Source organism: Mus musculus, chromosome 12 (assembly GCF_000001635.26).
Source record: "Mus musculus strain C57BL/6J chromosome 12, GRCm38.p6 C57BL/6J".
Lineage (NCBI taxonomy): Eukaryota > Metazoa > Chordata > Mammalia > Rodentia > Muridae > Mus > Mus musculus.
This window is the reverse complement of record NC_000078.6, coordinates 72,768,851-72,783,239: the sequence shown is the minus strand read 5'-3', so window position 1 is coordinate 72,783,239 and position 14,389 is coordinate 72,768,851. Positions and strand designations below refer to the sequence as shown.

General features: G+C 40.7%; 1 protein-coding gene across 2 annotated transcripts in view; it reads right to left on the bottom strand.

The window, feature by feature from the left end:
• The window catches only part of Ppm1a (protein phosphatase 1A, magnesium dependent, alpha isoform), a 38,609-nt gene that overhangs the window by 16,580 nt on the left and 7,640 nt on the right, over positions 1-14,389 (bottom strand). The gene's annotated exons all lie outside the window — the stretch shown is intronic.

Genomic DNA, 14,389 nt, shown 5'->3' with positions numbered 1-14,389 from the left:
GACTGCTCTTCCAAAGGTCCTGAGTTCAAATCCCAGCAACCACATGGTGGCTCACAACCATCCATAACGAAATCTGATGCCCTCTTCTGGAGTGTCTGAAGACAGCTACTGTGTACTTACATATAATAAATAAATAAATCTTTAAAAAAAAAAAAAAAAAACTGCTCTGACTGCTCTTCCAGAGGTCCTGAGTTCAATTCCCAGCAACCACATGGTGGCTCATGACCATCTGTAAGAGAATCTGATGCCCTCTTCTGGCCTGTGGATGCATATGCGCTCATACATCAAATAAAAATAAATAAATATGTCTTTAAAAAAAGAAAAGAAAAAGACAAATCACTTCATAGAACATACAAGTATCTACTACTGCGGGAACCTTGGCCGAATTATCAGAGTTTGATTCCAAGCTATTTAGTTTTGTTTCCAAAATTAGAAACCTCAGTAAAAGCAAAAAAGCAATTACTCACACTGGTCTTTTTTTCAGTGTTTCTGTTTCAACCCTTGCACATTCATCCCCCTTAGCTAGAATCCCCTGGCAAAGCTCTTCACTACCAGGAAAGCTACACCTGTGTCTATCCTTTAACGCCTACTTCAGATTCTACTTCCTGCATCATGCTTGTCAGTCTTTGACAAGATCAGTCAATTATTAAAGGAGTCAGCTTCAATTTTCAACTTGCATTACAATTTTCAACTTACATTAGAGGACAAATTTTACTATACAGAATGTAACAAAGTTAATCTGATAATTAAACTAGTAGTAATAACATGCGTCATTATTATGCTCTGAAGACCCTAGGAATAAATCATAAAAGAGATTCTAAGGGTCTATCTAGGTCAGCTCATCTAATCCTTTGCCATGGTCTGGAATGGACTCACATAGGCAGACACAGGAGATCAAGATTTAGGCTGCTCCTTGCTCAAGCAACAGACTTGATGCAAGTAATCAAATGAGTCACACACTAAAGAAAATCTTCAAGTAGAATATAATACCGAAGAGAGAGAGAGGAGGTTGAGGAGCTGTGTATAATAAGGGTGAAAGACAGTATCCAGGTCAATAAGCATGAAGTTCGCAAACTTGTGGATTCAAGAACCAGTAAGTGATAAACTCAGAGAAATGGTATGGAAAACCCCTTAAAGAAGAAGTAAGGAATTTCATTTTGCAGCAATCACCACCCCCACCATTTCTTTTTGCTGACCAACTCACCCACACAGGGAGAGAAAACTGAACTAATGTCTTGTGTGCACACATACACATATGTAAAATCCAAAAGATTAAATTTAAAAAATGTCCATGTGATTTATAAGGCATATCAAAGTTGCAAATCAGGGGTGGGAGGAGGAATTAGATGGAGTACATGAGGTATAATGGATTAGTTAAAAGCCAGGTCTGCACCTCATGCCTATAATCCCAGTAGAGGCAGGTGAGCCCCTCATCCCCTGCAAAAAATATTACAGGAAAAGAAGCTAGTGGATAAGAGCCAAAAAGAAAAATCGGCTCAAACCTACAACTAGGAATAATAAGAAAGAAGTCTATCACTGGGGGTGGGGAGAGCTCAAATTGAAGTTCATTTAATAGACAAACCAACAAGAAAAACTAGCAACCACTTACTCCTGCCCTAAGATTTTTCCCAACAACATCAAGCCTTAAAAAACACAAGCTCTGACATTAGACTGCTATGTAAAACTCTGGCTTACTTCTTAGTAAAAGTGTGACCACAGTAAGTGTGAGACCATTAACTTTTCTGAATTGTTTTCTTCATCTGTGCAATAAGGTGTTAATCTTTCTTTTCTTTTTTCTCCCCCCACCTCCTTAAAAGACAGGGTCTCACTGTGTAGCTCTGGCTAGTCTGAAATTCCTGAGATCCACCTGCCTCAGCTCCTGGAGTGCTGGGATTAGAGGTGTGCACCATCATGCTTAGCTTTAGGTACTGATCTTATGGGATTCTTACAAGTACTAAATGTCCAGGGCAGTTAGCATCATTTCTAACACACTATAAACACTTAATATAGTATAGCCGTTGTATTACACTGCATACACTACTATACAGTGCTTATAGTATTGTTTTTCCACCAGTAGAAGGAATCAGCTAGAATGATGTTTCTCCTGGAGAACAGATTTGTCTGCCACTTAGCAAAAAGCCTGAACATTATTTTATATATATATATATATATATACACACACATATATATATATATATATATATTGGGGGTGGTAGAAACTGAATGAACTCAGAGCCTCGTGCTAGGTTAAGTACTCATAAACTACACACTTATCCCTGTGTAATACACTTTAAACCATACTTTAATACATTAATAGTAAAGGGGGGGCAATTAAAGAGAAGTCATTTCTACCTAGCTGACAATATCAAATGTTGAAAAGAATGTGAGGAAAAGAGAAACTATTGTGATTTTACTAACAGCAAAAGCTAGAAAATGTATATATGCCAGCTCAGTGATCCTAGTGACCTAGTCCAGAGCAATGTGCTAATAACGGCAGGCAATGCCCAGGTTATAGAGTCACCTTTGTGGTTGTCTGTCCTGCATCTTACAAGCTGGAGTAAAGCAACAAAGGTAAGCGAATACCATTACTCCAAGCAAATGTTCCAGATGCATACATACATTAACAAGCTCGATTGCATACACCAGGATTCTTACTATAGTCAGCTGAAGAACTGAGAATACATCATCTTAAAGAAAAGATGACATCTGACAAAGATGGTGTGTACAGTGACCGCTTCTAAGCTATAATAGCAGACCTCGGAAGTAACCTGCTTCTGAAAAGGCAGAACACATAGTCAAGGGCTAGCACTCAACAACAGGCATGAGTCTATCACAAGGCAGTATCTTGAGTAGTGCAGCAAAGCAGTTCTATGTACAGCGTTATGGTTATCAGCAAGGACAGGGCTGCAAACCCAGGAGTGCGGGGCTTAGTCATTGTGCACTCCAGCACTCAGAGCCTAACAGCAGAAACGCAATAGCACATTACAGTGGGTATTAGTTTCTCTCTGGGAAGAGGAGACAGTATGGGTTTAGGGAGCAAGTCTGGCTCTACTGAAGGGACAATGGGGATTTGAGGAACAACTGCTTCCTCTGAAGTATATTCAACTCTTACAGTTACCAACAAGTCCAAAGAAAACCAACCCAAGACATGTTTTTAAAAGCAAGTGGGATTCTCTTAAAAAGTAACCTACAGCCTACACCCTCACCTCTCAGCAACTAAATAAGATATTAGTGAGTTATTACAAGCTTAGAAGTAAAATGGTGCCAAGTGGTGGTATATGCCTTTGATCCCAGCACTCAGGAGGCAGAGACAGGAGAATCTCTAGGAGTTCGAGGCCAGCCTAGTCTACAGTTGGTTCCAGGACGGTGAGTGTTACGCAGATAACCCTGTCCTTAAAAAGCAAGACCCCCCTCCCCCCCACCCCAAGAAACATCTCATGTTTATTGGGTGCATGTGGGGGAGTGGTACCAACTAAGCACTATTTACCAGTTTAATGAATGTATTAACATCTTCACATCTTTATGCCAATGTTGGCATATTATACCCCTACCTTACTAACAATCTGAGCCACTAAGTTAATACCTACTCAAGGCCAAGAGCAACTTGCCTCACCTGGATGTTAATTCCCGTAGCTAGTCTGCCTAGCTAGCTGGATGTGTGAATCATGATTACGATGAGTTGGATGACTCTTCAGACTAGCATCCCTCAGTTTCTCCACCTGTACAATGGATATATCAATACTGACCTTCTGGAGGATATTGCAAGTCAGTCAGAGACCCTGGCAAAATGGAGGCACTGGGCAAAATGTCACTCTTTAATTGCTACTACATTCCTACTAAGAGATCACGTATAGATGTTGATGTTGCCTTGCTCTATCCTTTCAAAACAAGTGCCCCACTTATTTACCAGATATACCTAGAAGCTGCCAATTAAATGAATTCCTCAAAATGAAAGTAGGCAATTCAGAAATCTTACTTAGAGTCTGCATGATTTACAGAAACCTAGGGGAGTAGGCAACTCTATGGTATATAAAACTCGGGCAGCTGACCATGGAACTGTCATGTCAGAAAGTCTTCATAAGACTACTGCATACATTGATGGCTAAACACTATTTTACTTAGTCCAATCATTAAATGAACAGGGGTGTGGGGGTGGGGTGGGGAGGTAAGCTTCTGGGTCTAACATCTACTTGGGTACATGCTGAGACTTATCACAAGTATTAGCAGCTGATCTAAATTTTAAAACAAAGGGCTACAGTGAACATTTTGAGTCCTTTAAAATGAAACCAACCTCTAAATTGAGAACTTTCCACTGTCTGCTTTTTCTTGCAGTGCTAAAAACCAAGTCCAGGACCTAGTGTATGTATATCACACAGTCTATAGCAAAACTATATTCCTAATTCCTCAGTTTGTCCCTGTCACTAGGTGAAGCTACTGTAATTATCTACTAGTCATGAGGCTTAATCCACTAAGAACCAAACTGACTAGGAATTGTAACAAGCTTCTTATCCTTTACTGTTGGCCTTATAAGAAGTGTAATAGCAAACACGGAAATAACTTGACTACTCATCAAAAGGTAGAATAAAGAAGTGGATACTATTTATACTATACTACACTATACTGAACGTATAAGACCTCATATTAGTCCCTAAATAACAAAGTATTATCCATTTTGGGCAGTCTTTAAAAAAAATTGAATCAAACTACATTTGTTTGCCTGTAGACACAGTCTAATACAACTCCCCAAGTCTCTATGCCAAATAGACTTACACAAACACTGTGAGGAAAACGATGCTCTTAGCAAATGACACCACATAATGCTTTTATGTCAAGCCCTGCTTGCTCTGTGCAGCACTATTTAGTTTAGTTTATGGTGGGGTTTGGTGAGATTCAAGGACATTTAAGCATGAGATTCACTGCTTAACTGGCACTGCCACAGGAAGCCAGGTCCTGGGCTTGGTTCCTAGCACTTCAGGAAAAAGCAGAGGCCTCTGATGAGCATTCAAATAGATATGGTTAGAAAAACGGGGATATCTGAAACAGATCTGCCTATGAGAGCAACCTAAAGGTAGAAAGAAACTTCACAGAGAGAAGAAGTGCACATAGTTAAGAGGCAAGAAGTTTCTCAGGGAAAGAGTGGGGGTGATGGGGGAACACCTACTAAAGGCATAGGAAGCAATGCACAACACCGCAAATCTGAGCTGTATGCAGGGGGATGCAAAATAAAAATGTACTAGTGCCATCAGATTTTTAAATTTTACATAGCTCATCCGTGCTTATGTCTAGATGAATTTTGTCCTCGAAGGGTCAGCTGGTTTCTGGAGTATATGCTGAATAGTATTAACACATGAACAGCTGCAGTTCAGTGAAGCAACACACACTGCTTACAGTCACATCTCTAAAAAGCATAATTTAAACCACACAAAGAACTTTTTAATTTCCCAAGCCATGATTAATTAAGGCAGCTCCCTCAAGGTCATCCATAGAAATGAAGGGGGGGGGGGAGTACGTAAACAAATTAAAAAAAAACTAAAGCAAATTGGGAGTAAAGACCTTACAAGGAGAATATAAAACTGAAATACATCTATATTTACAAATATAATTCTGATATAAATACAGAAGTAAGCTGTCAAAGACTATTTCAAAAACAAGGCGGCACAGGAAAATAGAGGTAAGGCTGAGATGGGGATCCAGATTTCTAGATGGACACTCCAATTCTACACGCCATCACATGCACGTGGCTACCACATACACGTGGAAATGAAGGGTTGCAGGCCTGTTAAAGACAACAGGAAGTGCTCAAGGTTCTGAGAGAACACATACAACAACAAAAACCAGCTTCCTTCAGAGTTAACATTGTTCACTGCCTACAAGTCTGCATCATTTCTTAAATACCTCTACTGCCAAGAGGGGAAAAAACTAAAATTATTATTAAAGGACACATGTATATACACCACACAAATGTGTAGCACCTTATACATAAAAGGTTGTGTCTTTCATCAAGAGTCAAAAAAGCCAGGCTGTGGTGGCTCACGCCTTTAATCCCAGCACTTGGGAGGCAGAGGCAGACAGAGTGAGTTCCAGGACAGAGAAACCCTGTCTCAAAAAACCAAGTTTAAAAAAAAAAAAAAAAAAGTCAAGGGCTGGTGAGATGGCTCAGTGGGTAAGAGCACCCAACTGCTCTTCCGAAGGTCCGAAGTTCAAATCCCAGCAACCACATCACAACCACCCGTAATGAGATCTGATGCCCTCTTCTGGTGTGTCTGAAGACAGCTACAGTGTACTTACATGTAATAAGTAAATAAATCTTTTTTTAAAAGTTTAAAAAAGTAGATTGTAATAACTATAAATCAGAACCTACCCATCAAGACAGGAAGACACTGAACAATGCTGACATTTTTAAAAAGGCATACTGAGACAGTTTTCTAGAAATGAAAAAAATATAAAACTAAGAGTTACAATGGAGATGACATGGGAGTGGTGATCGGCAAACGGTATTAAACTCCTTCCAGAACTCATTCTGCCTCACGTATTTCTTTTCAAATAGGCTGTTTCTTGCCTATGATAAACCCTCTTGTGAGAGCAAGAGTCCAGGCTTAACTGAGTTTCAGAGACTCTTCGGGGTCCCACGCATCTTCCTTGGCTCTTTCAGATCTTTGTAGACCAGGCTGTCCTCAAACTCAGAAATCCATCTGCCTCTGCCTCCCGAGTGCTGGGATTAAAGGTGCGCGCCACCGCCCGGCTTTCTTTTTTTGTTTTAAAATAATAATTAAGTCAAGAGAAATCTGAGAATATAAATCTGAGAAGGAAATTAGTGTCACATCCTAAAACATTGGCTTTGTAAACTGCCAACTAATAGACCATGCAGGAAAGTCTGTTACTAACACAGGTGTGCCCAGCATCCACGTGGCGACTCACAGTCTTCTGTAACTCCAGTTCCAGGGGATATGGTGGCACAGATTTCTCTTTGATATAAAGTATTGAGAGCTATTAGAACATTTGCTGAATGAGATTTGGCTCACTGTGGATGAGGCAGCACGCTTTGCTGGCTTTGAGCGTCTGTACAACAAATCATTCTAGAGACCTCTGCTGTCGCCTCAAGCCCGGGAACACAGAAGCATAGGGAGTTAATATACCTGCACCCAACATTCCTTTGAGCCTGTCGGTAGCTGCAGATTGTTTGTTAGTCATTAATTTAGCTTGTATATCCTTAAGAATGATTCATCCCAGTCTATCTGTATGAAATACTTAAAAACAAAAAAACCCGAAACTCATTTGCCTGTAGTTAGATGGCTCAGGTAAGATGCTTGGGCTTGGGTCACCCCAAGAACTCAGGCAAGGGATTGACACCCTCTTATGCTGACCTCCAAGAGCACTGAACACACAAGTGGTGCACATGCATACATTCAGACAAAACACCTGTACAAACAAAGAAGGCAATATGTGAAAAATATGTTTGTGTAATAACTAGTGAGGTTGGTCATTGCTCCATGTGTTTATTATCTATTTGTCTTATTTATTCATTTAATTGCCTGTTCGTATTCTTTTTTTTTAAGATTTATTTATGTATGAGTACAGTGTGGTTGTGAGCCACCATGTTGTTGCTGGGATCTGAACTTCTGAAGAACACTCAGTTCTCTTACCTGCTGAGCCATCTCACCAGCCTGTCATCCTTTATCCATTTCCTTTTCTTTGAAATTTGTGTTCTTCCTTGGGGTGCATGTTGGAGGATTAGGCCGTTAAGCTGCTTAGGCCCCAGCCAGCTCCAGAGCCCTGGATATGGTAGACTCAGTCTGAAAATGATAACTCAGTAGTTTTTGTCTTCAAAGGGCCTTTGAAGTGTTTTTGTCTCATATATTGCAGGTACTTAAAATTGCCTATCTTTCAGGATTTTTTTTGTTGGTGTTGCTGTTCTGTTATTTTGTTTTTGAGATAGGGTCTTGCTGTCCTCAATGTGTGACCCTCCTGTCTCAGAAGTACACACCACTAAACACTCCCCTTACAGGTTTATGAACTTTTTCTAAGTATAAAAAGCCACTTCCAAGCCGGGCGTGGTGGTGCACACCTTTAATCCCAGCACTCCAGAGGCAGAGGCAGGTGGATTTCTGAGTTCGAGGCCAGCTGGTCTACAAAGTGAGTTCCAGGACAGCCTGGAGAGGGTTACCAAGTATCAACAAATAGTATACACATTATAAATCTGTTTCTATTACAAGCTCAATTAATCAGGCAACTTGAAATGTTAAAATAATGAACCTCAAAAACAAACCCCATTTGCTCTAAGAAAATAAGAGAAGTCTTGGCATTTAAGACCCCTTGTTAGGAGATGGCTTAGTAGTCAAGAGAACTGAGTGCTCTTGCAGAGCACCCACATGGCAGTTCACAACTGTCTGTTGAACTCCAAGATCTGACACCCCCACATACAGACATACAAGCAGACTAAACACTCATACACATAAAATATACAGACCTTATTTCTCACAATGAGCAGATTCCCAACACAGTATGGACAGCAGCATCCAGACTAGGCTTCCTCTAATATGGAAACCCAGAAGGATGCTGCTATTGAGCCCTCTGGGAGACTTTTCCAAGAACCTATTTCAAGTTTACTATATGTCTTTACTACTCTTCCATGGTTCCAACCTGAGTATCTTGGATAAGACTACTGTTCATTTTCAAAATTTCTACACAAGATTTTAGAAAAAGAAATTTTAAGGGAACTAAGTATCAGAAACTTATTTGGTTTATCACTGAAGTATGATTTTCATACAGCAGAGTTATTTTTTAAATTCACCCTTCTTTTTTTACCCCTTTTCACACTACATCTTTGTCTCAAGTGTTCCTCTGACCCCCCCCCCCCCATTTCTCTCAGGGTCTCACTATGTAGCCCTGACTAGTCTGGAACCTGTGGTATAGACCAGGCTGGCCTTTGCCTCTCTGCCTCCTGAGTGCTGGGATTATAGGTGTGCCCCAGATGGCCTAGCTTTGCTTTTCTCTTCAACAACCTCGCTTGCGTTCTATTGTCCAAAACCCAGTGTCACTGCAATCTGAAAGCCACTGCAATCCTGTGCTCACCACTCTACTCAGCCACACCTCAAGCAATGCTCCTCCTCCACGTCTTGCTTTCAAGTCCGCCTTTCTCAGCTTGGGCAGAAAGGAGCCCCTGAATCCAAGCCTGACAGCCACAGAGACAAACACTTCGGTGAAACTTAGCAAAGCCTGGGTAGCAGAAGTAGGAGGGGGAAAACAAGACAAAAGCCCCACCAAGACCAAAATGGTAGCATTTTTAAAAGGCGAGGAATCCCGCAGTGAGTGACCATCAAGAAGCCCTAGAGGCTAATGCACACATTCAGTTATGCTAGAGACAAGTTCCATTCTCAATTTAATTTGGACACTTTGAATTAGCGTATGTTTTCCCCCTAGTCAGACAGGAAAGAAGCAGTTGTTAGTTGGATAATCTTACCTAAAACTTGTTCTCTTTTGAGCATTAATGATGTTTTCAATGGTTTAAAAAAAAAAAAATCGCTGGGCACTCAGGAGGCAGAGGAAGGTGGATTTCTTTTTTTTTTTTTGGTTTTGGTTTTTGGTTTTTTTTTTTTGAGACAGGGTTTCTCTGTATAGCTCTGGCTGTCCTGGAACGCAGGTGGAATCCTGAGTTCGGGGCCAGCCTGGTCTACAAAGTGAGTTCCAGGACAGCCAGGGCTACACAGAGAAACCCTGTCTCAAAAAAACAAAAAACAAAGACTATCAGTTTTTCTGCATTTTATTTTACATAAACTGGCTTTAAAAAAAATGGCCATAAGACTAGACATACTAATATGGAAAAGATCTGTAGTTGTTTTTCTAAAGGAGAAGCAAATTACTGGAAAATTCCTCAGTTGCCCAATCGTTCACTGTATAGCCTCACTAAATGTTTACTTTTCAATTAAATCTTTATTTACACCTTCCTTCAACAACAAAGCTTCAAAGAATTCTAATGCAAATGAACCCCTGCATCAAATATGTCCCCAGATAGAAGCTCTAAAAAGTTTTAAAATGCAACTAGAATCAACTCATTAAACCAATCAAAATACGACAAAGGTCTACTATGCTAAAGGTTATTTTTCTAACCCCTAAATTATTGAGAGAATTAGTTCTTGCCAGGCCGGTAAAAATTTACAGGTATTCCAGCCAATCAGTTTGTCCAGATGTTGGCCTCAGTGTCAGCGTGCATAATAGAGTTAATGCCTGTGTTTCCTAATGCGTTAAAAGCTATCTTCATCCTCTAGGCCTGCTGGGATTTGCATTGCGAGTGTATAAGGTAACTGACACAACTGTTACAAGTGTCTCACACAATTTTTTAAAGGAAATTTTACAAGAACCAAATAACTGCTTGAAAAAATATCTGAGCTAAATTTAGTTGAAGGGCTCTATCTAGTGACTCTAAAAATTAGAGACTAACACATTTTCTCTAAGGATTATAGTCCCGACTTAAATGGCATAGAGCTACTTCCTCTGTTAACTTCTCTAAGAATGTTGATTAATCTCAAGTATCCTCATATGCAGATTCAAATTAATCACTTTTGAATAATAACTACAAATTTTTAAAAAATAGCTAATCCCGAGGTTTTTAAATTGTTTGTTTGTTTGTTTATTTATTTATTATATGTAAGTACGCTGTAGCTGTCTTCAGACACTCCAGAAGAGAGCATCAGATTTCGTTATGGATGATTGTGAGCCACCATGTGGTTGCTGGGATTTGAACTCGGGACCTTTGGAAGAGCAGTTGGCACTCTTAACCAGTGAGCCACCTCACCAGCCCGGTTTTCTAATTTTTAATCCTTGCTTCAGAATGGAATCCAATAGCTGACTTTGCGGGCTTTCTTTCTTCTTTTGCTGAAAAACAAGCCCCTCAACTGAACACCTTAAACATTTGCTAAAAACCTTGTGTACTTAAGTCAAAAGAAGGGAGAAATGTAACTTATTTAACACTTAAGGTGAGACATTCTTCATCAACACAACGAATACATGGGGATTCTAAATATTTTACATATAATTGTGTCCTCTAGGAAAGACAGCCAAAAGCAGCTGCTCTAACAAGACTTGAGAGATGTGTCTTCCAAAACAAACAGCACAAACGAAATCTATACACTGACACAGAGAATTCCAATGTAGCACAGGGATGCAGGGAAAGGAATAAAAACTTAAGATGAAAAAAATTACATCCAACTGCCTCATATATTTGAATAGCTTCACTTCAATGACATGGCCCAAAGGAACACCAAGTCCCCACACCACTTTCCCTGTCTCAGGAGACGGGTCTGACATCAGCCACCACGCTCAGAGAGGCACTTACTGTCAGAGCAGTCTCTATATTTAAGATTCATGAAGACGACTCTGGGGCCAGTATTTAGCACAGGATAACACTGAATAGGGTACATGTGGAGGAAATGAGTGGCAGCTGCCATCTTGACTTTCCCATTGTCAGCAGTGAATCTGCTCTACAAAGGAAGACACTCTCCTGGAAGCTGACCTGCCAGCAAACCATGTCTTACCGTTTCCATCCTGTTTATCCTGTAGAATGCATAGTTCACTCAGTTTCAATGCAACACAAATAAATAGGAAAACATTGAGCTGGGCATGGCAGTATGCATATGAAGTGGGGAAGATGAGTAGGGCGGCGGCACCTTCTGAGGAGTTGTTTAGAGCAGCCTGGGCAGCCTAATAGATCCCCACCCCAGGAAAACATCAAACTAGAGAGCTATAGATGTGGTCATTAAAAATTCTTCTCATGGGCTGCAGAGATGGCTCACAGGTTGAGCACTGACTGCTCTTCCAGAGGTCCAGAGTTCCATTCCCAGCAACCACATGGCGGCTCACAACCATCTGCAATGAGATTTGGTGCCCTCTTCTGGTATGCAGGCATATATGCAGGCAGAACACTGCCTACATAATACAACTCTGAAAAAAAATTTTTTTATGAAAAGCCAAGAATAAGGCAATTCAGACATGACAAGGACTAACTATGGGAGCGGGAGCCCCTTCTGACACAGTATGGAAGCTGTAGTACAAGAGCTACTTTCCTATTGCCCACAGCCAGTGCAGGGCCAGCAGTCCTTTAACTGGATACATGCTGAATGACCCACAGCACAGGAATCATGTTTGCAGACACATCACAGAGCTGTCTCACATAGGCTAAGCTGTGGACTGACCATGGAAAGGCTGCTAGCACTTGGAAGACATCCATGCCTTCTGTACCTCAGTGGGAAGGCTCTAATATATTCCAAGCCAGGGCAGGGCACTCCTCTCCCTCCCCCCTCTCCACTCCCCAATTCTGGGGGCTGCAAAGATGCTTTTCTAAAGCCTGGCAAGTTCTGACATTTTTGCACAGAAAACAAGAACAAGACAAAATACATAGTTATGGTTTCCTTATTTTTCGCTTCTGAATTCTGTTAACAATGGAAGGCAAACCATATCCTATAGATGTAATAACAACTCTGATGAAAGTTTCTACCAGTCATACTACAGAAAGCAGCACCAAGAATTCAAAGCTGGTAATCAATTATGTTAGTCTTTGAAACAGAACATATACTTCATACATTCACTAAAATAATTAAAATATACATAGCAAGGGTAAAAATGATTTCCCCCATCTCTGCTGGAGATGACAGATAAATGCAAAGTACCAGTCTAAATTTAAACTGAAGTGCACATGACCTATACTTTCTCATAGTCTGACATATTTCTGGCTCACATTTAATTTATTGTCATGTGATCAGAAACCAAAAGAGAATGAAACAATTAAATAGGCACACACTGAGAAACTATTTCCAGTAAGTGAAGCAAGGCCCCAGTTTCCAAGGACTTTCTTTTGTACCATAGCCCCAGAATTGTGTGTGTGTGTGTGCGCGCGCGCACACACACACACACACACACACACACACACATATATATATATATATATATATATATATATATATATATATATATAACTCTGCCTGGTGAAAAGTTCTAAAGGAAACGTAAGTAGATATGTTTTTCACATGCTTTATACACTGCCATTAGATTCCAACTCACTACAAGAGTCACACTCTGGATACAATAGAACTGAAGTCATGCCCTTTGTATACAAAGACTAAAATGTCACTACCACCACTAGACTGTCAGCAACAGCAACAGAAGTACAATCAGTAGAGCTAGCCCTGGTGGAGAAACCCCAAGGGCACAGGAGAGCTGACTTCACCACTTATCTGCATGGGTGTGGCGGTGATGCCCTCCCCCCAAATGCTCCTCACAATGATTTGAGAGAGCTGACCCTGCACCTCGCTTGGGCAACACAGTAGAGCGGACACTTATGAAGATGTAGATGAGCCCAGGGTATGAGCATGGGAGAGCTGTCCCACCTCACAGGCTGCAACACTTGGAAGAGTGGGCCTTGGAAGAGTGCACCTCATGCCTTGACTAGGCAGCACAGTGGAGCTAGCTCTGCCTCCTGCTGACTATAGTATTAGGTGGCCTAGCTAGAGTAGTACTGGAGAGCTCACCCTGTTTGGTGTGGATAAGGGACAGCAGGTGTGCCAATCAGCTCAGCTGCCACCTAGGCCCAGATCCAGGGCTCTGAGTCGACCCATCCCAACATCTTATCATCTGTGAATGGTTGGGATGCGTGTAAGGGCCAGTTCTGCTTCCTAAAGCTGCAGGACCTCATGACATAGGGCAGCAAAGAATGATCTGGAGGAGTCTAGGTGAGGATACACCATGGATGGTGTTACAGAAGCCAGAGATCTAAGTCAGACCAAACACTCACTGTGACGAACATGTTGCACATTGGGGGACACACTGTGACATACTACAAGCTCCACAATGACATATTCTCTATGCTTTGTGTGTGTGTTTTAATTTTGGGTGAAGGTTGCAAAGATGAAAGGCAGACATGAGGAGACAGGGAGATGAACTCCCTGGCGTGTATGATATGATGAATCAATAGAGAGTTTGAAAAAAAAAAAAAAAGAAAAAGAAAAAGAAAAAGAAAGGCATTGATTTGCATTTAGAATTACTTTCAAAAGTCCCAGAACATGCATTTGGATTTACCAGCTGTAAATCTGTCTCAATTTTCTCATTTGTTAGGATATAACTAATAATGCTATCTAACTGATAGGAATGTTGCAAAGTTTTGAAGACAATTTAAATATCTTCAGGTACTAGTACCTGTTATATAAAATGCTTGTTGTTACAGTCCTCGTCAAGGTCAGGAAAGAAAGAGGCACATGAAGATCCAATTCATGGCTCTGACCTCACTAGCATTATAGTCCAAGAATTTAAGTAACTAGTTACAAGAAATTATCCACTTAAAATCTAGTAACAGAATATTAACTTATTTTCTAAATACTAGAAATAGCTTAAGTATTTTGGG